The sequence below is a fragment of the Carcharhinus amblyrhynchos genome, chromosome 11 (genome assembly GCF_965287045.1).
Source record: "Carcharhinus amblyrhynchos chromosome 11, sCarAmb.v2.hapA, whole genome shotgun sequence".
Lineage (NCBI taxonomy): Eukaryota > Metazoa > Chordata > Chondrichthyes > Carcharhiniformes > Carcharhinidae > Carcharhinus > Carcharhinus amblyrhynchos.
In genome coordinates this window covers 20,446,899-20,455,164 of record NC_137334.1, presented here as the reverse complement: position 1 = coordinate 20,455,164, position 8,266 = coordinate 20,446,899, and positions in this window count along the sequence as shown.

Here is an 8,266-nt window from a genome sequence, read left to right as displayed (position 1 = left end):
TGCCTCGTGAGTTTTGCATCTCAAATTACCCCACAACAGTCTTTTTTGCGATGAGTGATGGGTAGAGTATTGGATTCCAGTGATGAGACGCACCTCCTGAAGGTGAGTATTGTTACGAAGCAGAGGTTGTTCTCCTTTAAGACGTAACACCAAATCCCCCAAAGAGGAATCCCTCACTTCGTAATCCGTTGAAAGTGTTTGGGAAGGTGTGAGCTGTCCTTCAGTAATGTTTAGTGGGTAACTAACAGAAATGTCCCACAACCACTTTAAAAATGAACACTTAACAATATATTTATTTAACTAACCGGGAACTGTAACTAAACAAGTAACATACCGAGTAAAATAAGATTCTACTGCAGTGCTGTTCAAATAAATACAAGGACCACTCATTAATCAAAAAAAGTAATAATAGAAAGTGAATCACTCTCAAAAAATACAACCAGGATTTGTGGCTTTTGGAAACTTTTGGAGTTCTTCTGTGGATTCCCTCTGAGTTCTTTTTGATTTGGTACCTTTTGCTGGTTGGACGTTCTCTTAAGAGATGTACACAGCTGGCGGGGTGGAGAGTTGCTCTCTCCCTCTCAACTTGAGAGGTGGCAGTTGCTAACTCCTAGTTTTCCCAGTTTGCACCCTCTTTTATACCTGTGATGACCTATCAATTTCCCTACAATAGGATTGGTCTGATGTTGTCGACATCATCAAATTTAAATCGAATAGGCTCTTGGTAGCTGAGAGCCTGCTTTAAATTGATTGGACAAAATGCAAATATTCAAATGCCGGTTACCAAGGCAACCCTGCTGCCTTGATTTGGATCGAAATGTTTCAGTCTGGGACTCTGTGTATACTTTAACCCTCTGAATACTGAAACCAAACCAGCTTTTAAAGAGACCACACAATGACTTGTTCTTCTAGCATTTTGTTTACATCTTCACAAACTCAACTTTGCAACAATGTGTTTACATTTACCAGACAGGTCAGTTAGAAGAAGAAACATGTCCAGTTGTCGGAGCTGTAGGATAACCTATCCAAACAGTCATTTGGGGTTGCAAAGGCTGTATCAGTGGTAAAAAAAACCCACGTTAACAGCAGGCACAATAATGGAGCTTTGATACCAGCCCATTAGTGGAGCAATTGTTGGCCATGCAGTTGGGGGAAAGATGTAAAATCTATAGGAACGCAATAACCCAAAAAGTCAGGGGCGGATTCCTGATTCTGTTCGACAGCAGAGCTAATTGAAAGGTCACATGTGCAGGAGGTAAGTTGAGACCATTTGGAGGAGTGGCGATGGCCGGCCAAGATGTTCAAATTGTCCCGTGGAGGGAAAGTGAAGTGTTGTTGAAATTAGTGGGGAAGGAATTTTGATAGAAAGTGATTAGTGTTATGATGCAGAGGTTAAGCGCCTTTACCTTGCTTCATAATCTGTTAAAAGTGTTTGGAAAAGTGTGAACTTTCTTCATTACCGTTTAGAGGTTCATTAACAGAACTACTCAACATTCACTTTAAGTGAATAATTAGCGAGTTATTTTATTTAACCAACCGGAAGTTTAACTGAACAAGGGATATATTGCTTAAAGGAAGGTTTCAACTGAAATGCTGTTCAAATAAACACAAGGAACATTCATTACCAAAACAGTAATAACAGAATTTTAGTCACCCTCAAAGAAATTATTCAACCAGGTCTGATAGTGTTCAGAGTTTTGGAATTCTTCGGTAGTTGTCCATTGTCTGTAAGAGCTGTCTGATTTGATACTTTTCGCTGTTTAAAGGGTGAATTATCTTCATATCTGTCTGAAGCTGGCAGAATTAAGAACCAACTACTCCAATTGATCTAACCGCTTTTAACTGCTTCAGTTGATCTGACTCTGATCCTGACTCAAGAGATATTCTCTCTGACTGAACAGGAGTCACTCAAGACAGGGAGTTGAGTTCCAGTTTATCCCCCGATGACCTATCAATTCCCTGTATCCGGATTGGACTGAAGTTGACAACAACAGCAAATTCAAATCTGATAGGTTCCCTTTAGCTGACTGTTTTTTCTTTAAACTCATAGGCTAACAAAATGCAAAAACCTGCAAAGCCTGTTACCAAAGCAACCCTGATATATGGTTTAGTTACTATTGTTGCAGTCTGTGTCTCCTGTATTTTAAGCATTCAAGCTCTGAATATAAGATAGCTTTTAAAGGGAGCACACATTGTTGTTCTCCTTCTTCCTTTTATACATCCTTTGCAAACTCAACTTCACGATATTACAAAGACTTGAGCTTCCAGGTAAAAGCCAAGGGCTTTGCTTTGAAGAAAATTCCCAGAGTGGGGTCCGTGGAATTGAGAAAAGTGGGTAAGAGACAGAGAAACTTGACAGATGGGATCCAGAAACTTGCCCTGCGAGGGAGGGAGGGAGAGAGAGAGAGAGATTTTACAGGCTTAGAGTGCCTTCGTATGGACTCAGAAATATGGCAGAAAGTATTGATCCTACTTGGCGGGGGGTGGGGGGGGGAGGATCCTTTAATTCAGTAGAAAACAGCAAATTAACTAGGAAAATGATTGAGACAGGATATGAGTCCAGATTCATCTGAATCAGAACAGAAATGATGGTGGAAAAATCAGACTAAAATCAAGGCAGAAATGGCGGCAGTCTTTTTTTACAGCGATGAAATCAGCTTCAAAGAGGGGCAGCTAGCTTACAGACAGTTCCCGTAAAATCTACTTGAAAAAATTCCAAAAATGAGCCCGCAATCCCAGCGGAGTCAAGTGAGAAGGAAGGAGATAGGGAAAACCTATCAGGGAAGGCAAATTGGGAGGATAAAACCAAAAGGGAAAATGCTGGAAAATCTCAGCAGGTCTGGTGGCATCTGTAAGGAGGGAAAAGAGCTGATGTTTCGAGTCCAGATGCCCCTTTTAGCTTTGACAACACCACTTTCTATGTGGAGGGGGGACTGGTAATGTTAAAATGGTGGCGTGGGCTCGTTGGGCCGAAGGGCCTGTTTCCCGGGCTGTTTTTGTTCTTTGTTTTTTTGTCTTTTAGCGTTGACAAAGGGTCACCTGGACTCGAAACGTCAGCTCTTTTCTCTCCTTACAGATGCTGCCAGACCTGCTGAGATTTTCCAGCATTTTGTCTTATGGTGTCAGGTTCCAGCATCTGCAGGAATTTGCTTTTATTTGGGAGGATAAAAGTTCCCCTAGTGGGAGTAAGGTGAAGCCATTAGTTTTGGTAGTGGCACTCTGTACAAAAATAGTTACTGCTGGTAGAAGGGGATGACTAACTTCTATATCAGCTGAAGAAATGCTGTTATCCGAGACTGACAAACAAATCTTGATGGACAAATTGGGCCCCTTAAAATGAAATCACCAAAATTGAGCATTTTTGGGAACGTGTGGTTGAGTTGAGAGAGATCCACTATCTGACTCTGCACAATATAAGAGTTTTAGTAAGAAAGAAATTGTCTGGGCCAGCATGGCAAATCTTTCCCAAGACTAGCACTAGAAGAAAATGAGGAGAGATATGCAAATTTTAATTTGGGTAACACGGTGGCACAGTGGTTAGTATGCTGCTCACAGCACCAGGATCCCGGGTTTGATTCCAGTCTCAGGTCACGGTTTGGGCGGAATATGCACATGCTCCCCATGTCTGCTTGGGTTTCCTCCAGGTGCTCCGGTTTTCTCCCACAGTCCAAAAGATGTGGGGGTTAGGTTGATTGGCCATGCTAAATTGATCTTAGTGTCAGGGGGTTAGCTGGGTAAATATGTGGCGTTACGGGAATAGAGCCTGGGGGGGATTGTGGTCGGTGCAGATTTGATGGGCTGAATGGTCTCTTTCTGCATTATCGGGATTCTATGATAGGGAGAGCCATTAGTAAGGGATATGCAAATTGGGTTAATGTAACTTTAGTAACACAAAACCCTGATGCAACTGTGGAGGATTACACAGAAAGGAAGTTCAGAGTTTCTGATGATAATGGAGGGGTTGAAGACTCCATTAGAGGTGATGGTATGTTCCTGGGTATGCTCAAAGAAAGGTTTAGTCCAGTTTTGACTCAAATAATAGATAAGGGTATCCCAATAGGGAATAGTTTTTCAGATGTTATGAACTGGACTATGAAAACCAGAGGAGATACACCAGGATGCTGCCTGGGATGGAACATTTAAGTTATGAAGAGAGGTTGCATAAGCTTGGGTTGTTTTTGTTGAAGCAGAGACGACTGAGGGGCGACCTGATTGAGGAGTACAAGATTATGAGGACATGGACAGAGCGGATAAGGAACAGTGGTTTCCCTTAGTTGAAGGGTCAGTCACCGAAGGGGCACAAGTTAAAAGTGAGGGGCAGGAGGTTTAGGGAGGATGTGAGGAAAAATCTTTTTATCCAGCGAGTGGTGACAGTCTGGAATGCACTGCCTGGGAGGATGGTGGATGCAGGATGCCTCAGATTCTTTAAAAAGTACCTGGATGAGTACATCATACCATTCAGGGCTATGGACCAAATGCTGGCAGATGAGATTAGCTGGGAGTTCTGGTGTTTCTAATGTGGTCTTGCTGACTCGATGGGATAAAGGGCCTCTTCTGCGCTGTATGGTTCTTTTGGACTGTAGGACGAAACCCGAGCATCTGGAGGAAACCCATGCAGAGACGGGGAGAATATGCAGACTCCACACAGACAGTGACCCAAGCTGGGAATTGAACCCAGGTCCCTGGCGCTGTGAGGCAGCAGTGCTAACCACTGTGCCATTCGGAAGGGCAGGAAATAGACAGTCTTGCGAAAGGACAATTCCTGCATTATGATTATTGCTGTTTTTAGACTGTCAAATCGGCAATGTAAATGCATTTCCGAATTGGCTGGGGTTAGCTGTGAAGGCTCTGTCATTTTGTTGTGATGTTTGGAGAGAGTTGGAATATATTAAGCTCTTTAGAGATAGCTATTACTTTCAGAGGATAGCTGGCTGACTGTCCTGCCAGATTGGAAACTACACAGGCCAAATTTGTTTAGTTTAATTAGTCACCTCAATGAAATGCTAATGTTGGTAAACTGGCCGGGTGTCGTGAATGGTTTGTGTTGTGGCCAGGTGTCTGGAACAGATGACTCAACAAACAACCAAGAAACTGCTTCACGTGAAATCTGCATGAGTGTGGATGTGATTCATCTGATTGTCAGATTCCTGGGATCTTTGCTTTTCAGATGAAATCTGCTTCTTGGAGGTTTGGGAGAATTGAGCAAGAGATAAGGGGCTTATCCTGCTTCACCCGATCTATTTCCACATTGATTTACTGATAGGGACTCCGTGGAGCTGCTGCATTAGTCAGAGACCAACCCCAAGATCTTGGAAGAAGAACTACAGGAATTTCAGACTCATTGGGAGGGATCTTTAACCCTCAACATTGGGTGGATTGGGGAGGGAAAGATTTGTGCTTCACAACCTGGCTCCAATGACTCACCTCCAGGTTTCATAGAGGAATGGTTAGGTACAATTGGGAAACCTGTGCATAGTTTGAAATTTATTTATTAATGTCACAAGTTGGCTTACATTTAGACTGCAATGAAGTCACTGTGAAAATCCCCTAGTCACCACACTCCAGGGCCTGTTCAGGTACACTGAGAGAGAAGTTAGCAAGGCCGATGCACCCTAACCAAAACGCCTTTCGGACTGTGGGTGGAAACTGGAGCACTTGGAGGAAACCCATGCAGACATGGGGAGAATGTGCAGACTCCACACAGACAGTGACCCAAGCTAGGAATCGAACACAAGCCCCTGGCGCTGTGGGGCAGCAGCAGTGCCTTCGGTGCAAAAGTAGAGCTTGGAGAGAGACTGAAATGCCTCCTGATAGTGTGTGGCTACAGGTTCATTAGTCATCTTCAGAAGGGAATTGGATAAGTACCTGGAGGGGAAAATTAGAAGGGCTATGGCAGAAGAACAGGACTGTGATACGAATTGGATGATTCTTTCAAAGAGCCAGCATAGCTACAATGGGCTGAATGGCCTCCCCCTGTGCTGTATCATTCCATGAACCTTTCAATAGTTGGGAAAGACACTAAACTGTTAAAAGGATTTGAGGAAGTGCCTGGACAATTGAAAGGATTAGCAAATCATGAAACAAACTTTAACTTCATCTAAGTACCAGCTTTGATTACATTACCGACACTCTCCTCATCCCCAGACTCTTATCCAGGCTTACCCCCGCCCCCCGCCTCCCAAACCCCACTAATCCCTGTAACACTGTACATCTTGGGACAATAAGGGACAACTGAGCATGACCAATCCACCTAACCTGCACATCTTTGAACTGTAGGAGGAAACCGGAACACCCAACGGAAACCCATGCAGAAATGGGGAGAATGTGTAGACTCCACACAGACAGTGACCCAAGCTGGGAATCGAATCCGGATCCCTGGCACTGTGAGGCAGCAGTGCTAACCACTGTGCCACCGTGCTGAAATAAAGGAATGAAGAGGGTTTCATGGATTGTTGTGATTGAACTGTGTGAAATGTTCTAGGGCAACAAATGATCACAATAGAATTTGAGTTCATAGAATCATAGAAAGTCTACAGTGCGGAATGAGGCCATTTGGCCCATTGAGTCTGCACCGACAACAATCCCAGCCAGCCCCTATCCCCGTACCTTTACCCTAGCTAGTCCCCCTGACACTAAGGGGCAATTTTTAGCATTGCCAATCCACCTAACCCGCACATCTTTGGACTGTGGGAGGAAACCAGAGCATTCAGAGGAAACCCATGCAGACTGACCCGAGGCTGGAATTAAGCCCGGGTCCCTGGCGCTGTGAGTTTTAGAAATAGAAATGGTTTTTCCCTCACTTCTATTTTTGTGATGCTGAATCATTAAGTTTCCAGTGTGTGCCTGATTACGTTGCAGAATCCTTGCCCTTTGTTCCTGTTTGGACTTGAACAGTGCACAGCAAATCTCGTCTTTGCTGAGTTAATACATGACCAACTGATACGGAGACACCTTTCAGCAGTTTACTATTAAATATTATCATTGAACCAACAGAAACCAATGTCACTGGCAAATCACAAGGTTGATGTTTTTATTTCTGTAAATTATTAAAATCATTTTGATCAAGAAAACATTGGACATTCACAGCCCCATTGGGGTAGAGAGTGTTGGATGAAGTAGTTGTGTCCAAGAGATCCCCAGGCTATCTGTGATTTGGACAACCTGTGTGAACAAGTGTTTGTAGTTACACAGAGTGCAACTCTATCACTCAAACCAGCCTCATTAGCACTGTCCACACTTCCTGCTGCCTCAAAAAAGCAGCCAGCAAACGAAGGAGATTGTCATTGACTTCAGGAAGCGTAGTGGAGAACATTTCCCTGTCTGCATCGACGGGGACAAAGTAGAAATGGTCAAAAGCTTCAAGTTTTTAGGTGTCCACATTTCCAACCTATCCTGGTCCCTCCATGCTGACATTATAGTTAAGAAAACGCATCAAAACCTCTACTTTCTCAGAAGACTAAAGAAATTTGGCATGTCAGCTACAACTCTCACCAACTTTTACAGATGCACCATAGAAAGCATTCTTTCTGGTTGTATCACAGCTTGATATGGCTCCGGCTGTGCCGAAGACCGCAAGGAACTACAGAAAGTCATGAATGTAGCCCAATCCATCACGCAAACCAGCCTCCCATATATTGACTCTGTCTACACTTCCTGCTGCCTTGGCAAAGCAGCCAACATAATTAAGGACCCCACGCACCCCGGATATTCTCTCTTCCACCTTCTTCCGTCCAGATAAAAATACAGAAGTCTGAGGCCACGTACCAACCGACTCAAGAACAGCTTCTTCCCTGCAGCTGTCAGACTTTTGAATGGACCTACCTCGCACTATGTTGATTTTTCTCTACACCCTAGCTATGGCTGTAACACTACATTCTGCACTCTCTCCTTTCCTTCTCTATGAATGGTATGCTTTGTCTGTATAGGGTGCAAGAAACAATATTAAAAATGTGACAATAATAAATCAAATCAAGTCAGTGTCAGAGATATTGGAGCCCCTCTTATTTGTAGGGGTTCCTCATCATTAATCTGGAGTTTAATCCCATGTTGTTGTCCTTTGGCCATCTGAGAGGGGGGTGGGTTAGTTAGAGGGATCTTTATAAAAACCCTACAGTGCAGAAGGAGGCCATTCAGCCCATCGTGTCTGTACCAACAACAATCCCACCTCAGGCTCTATCCCCACACATCTACCCTGCTAATTTCTCTAACCTACACATCCCAGGATATTAAGGGTCAATTTAGCATGGCCAATCAACTTAACCCACAC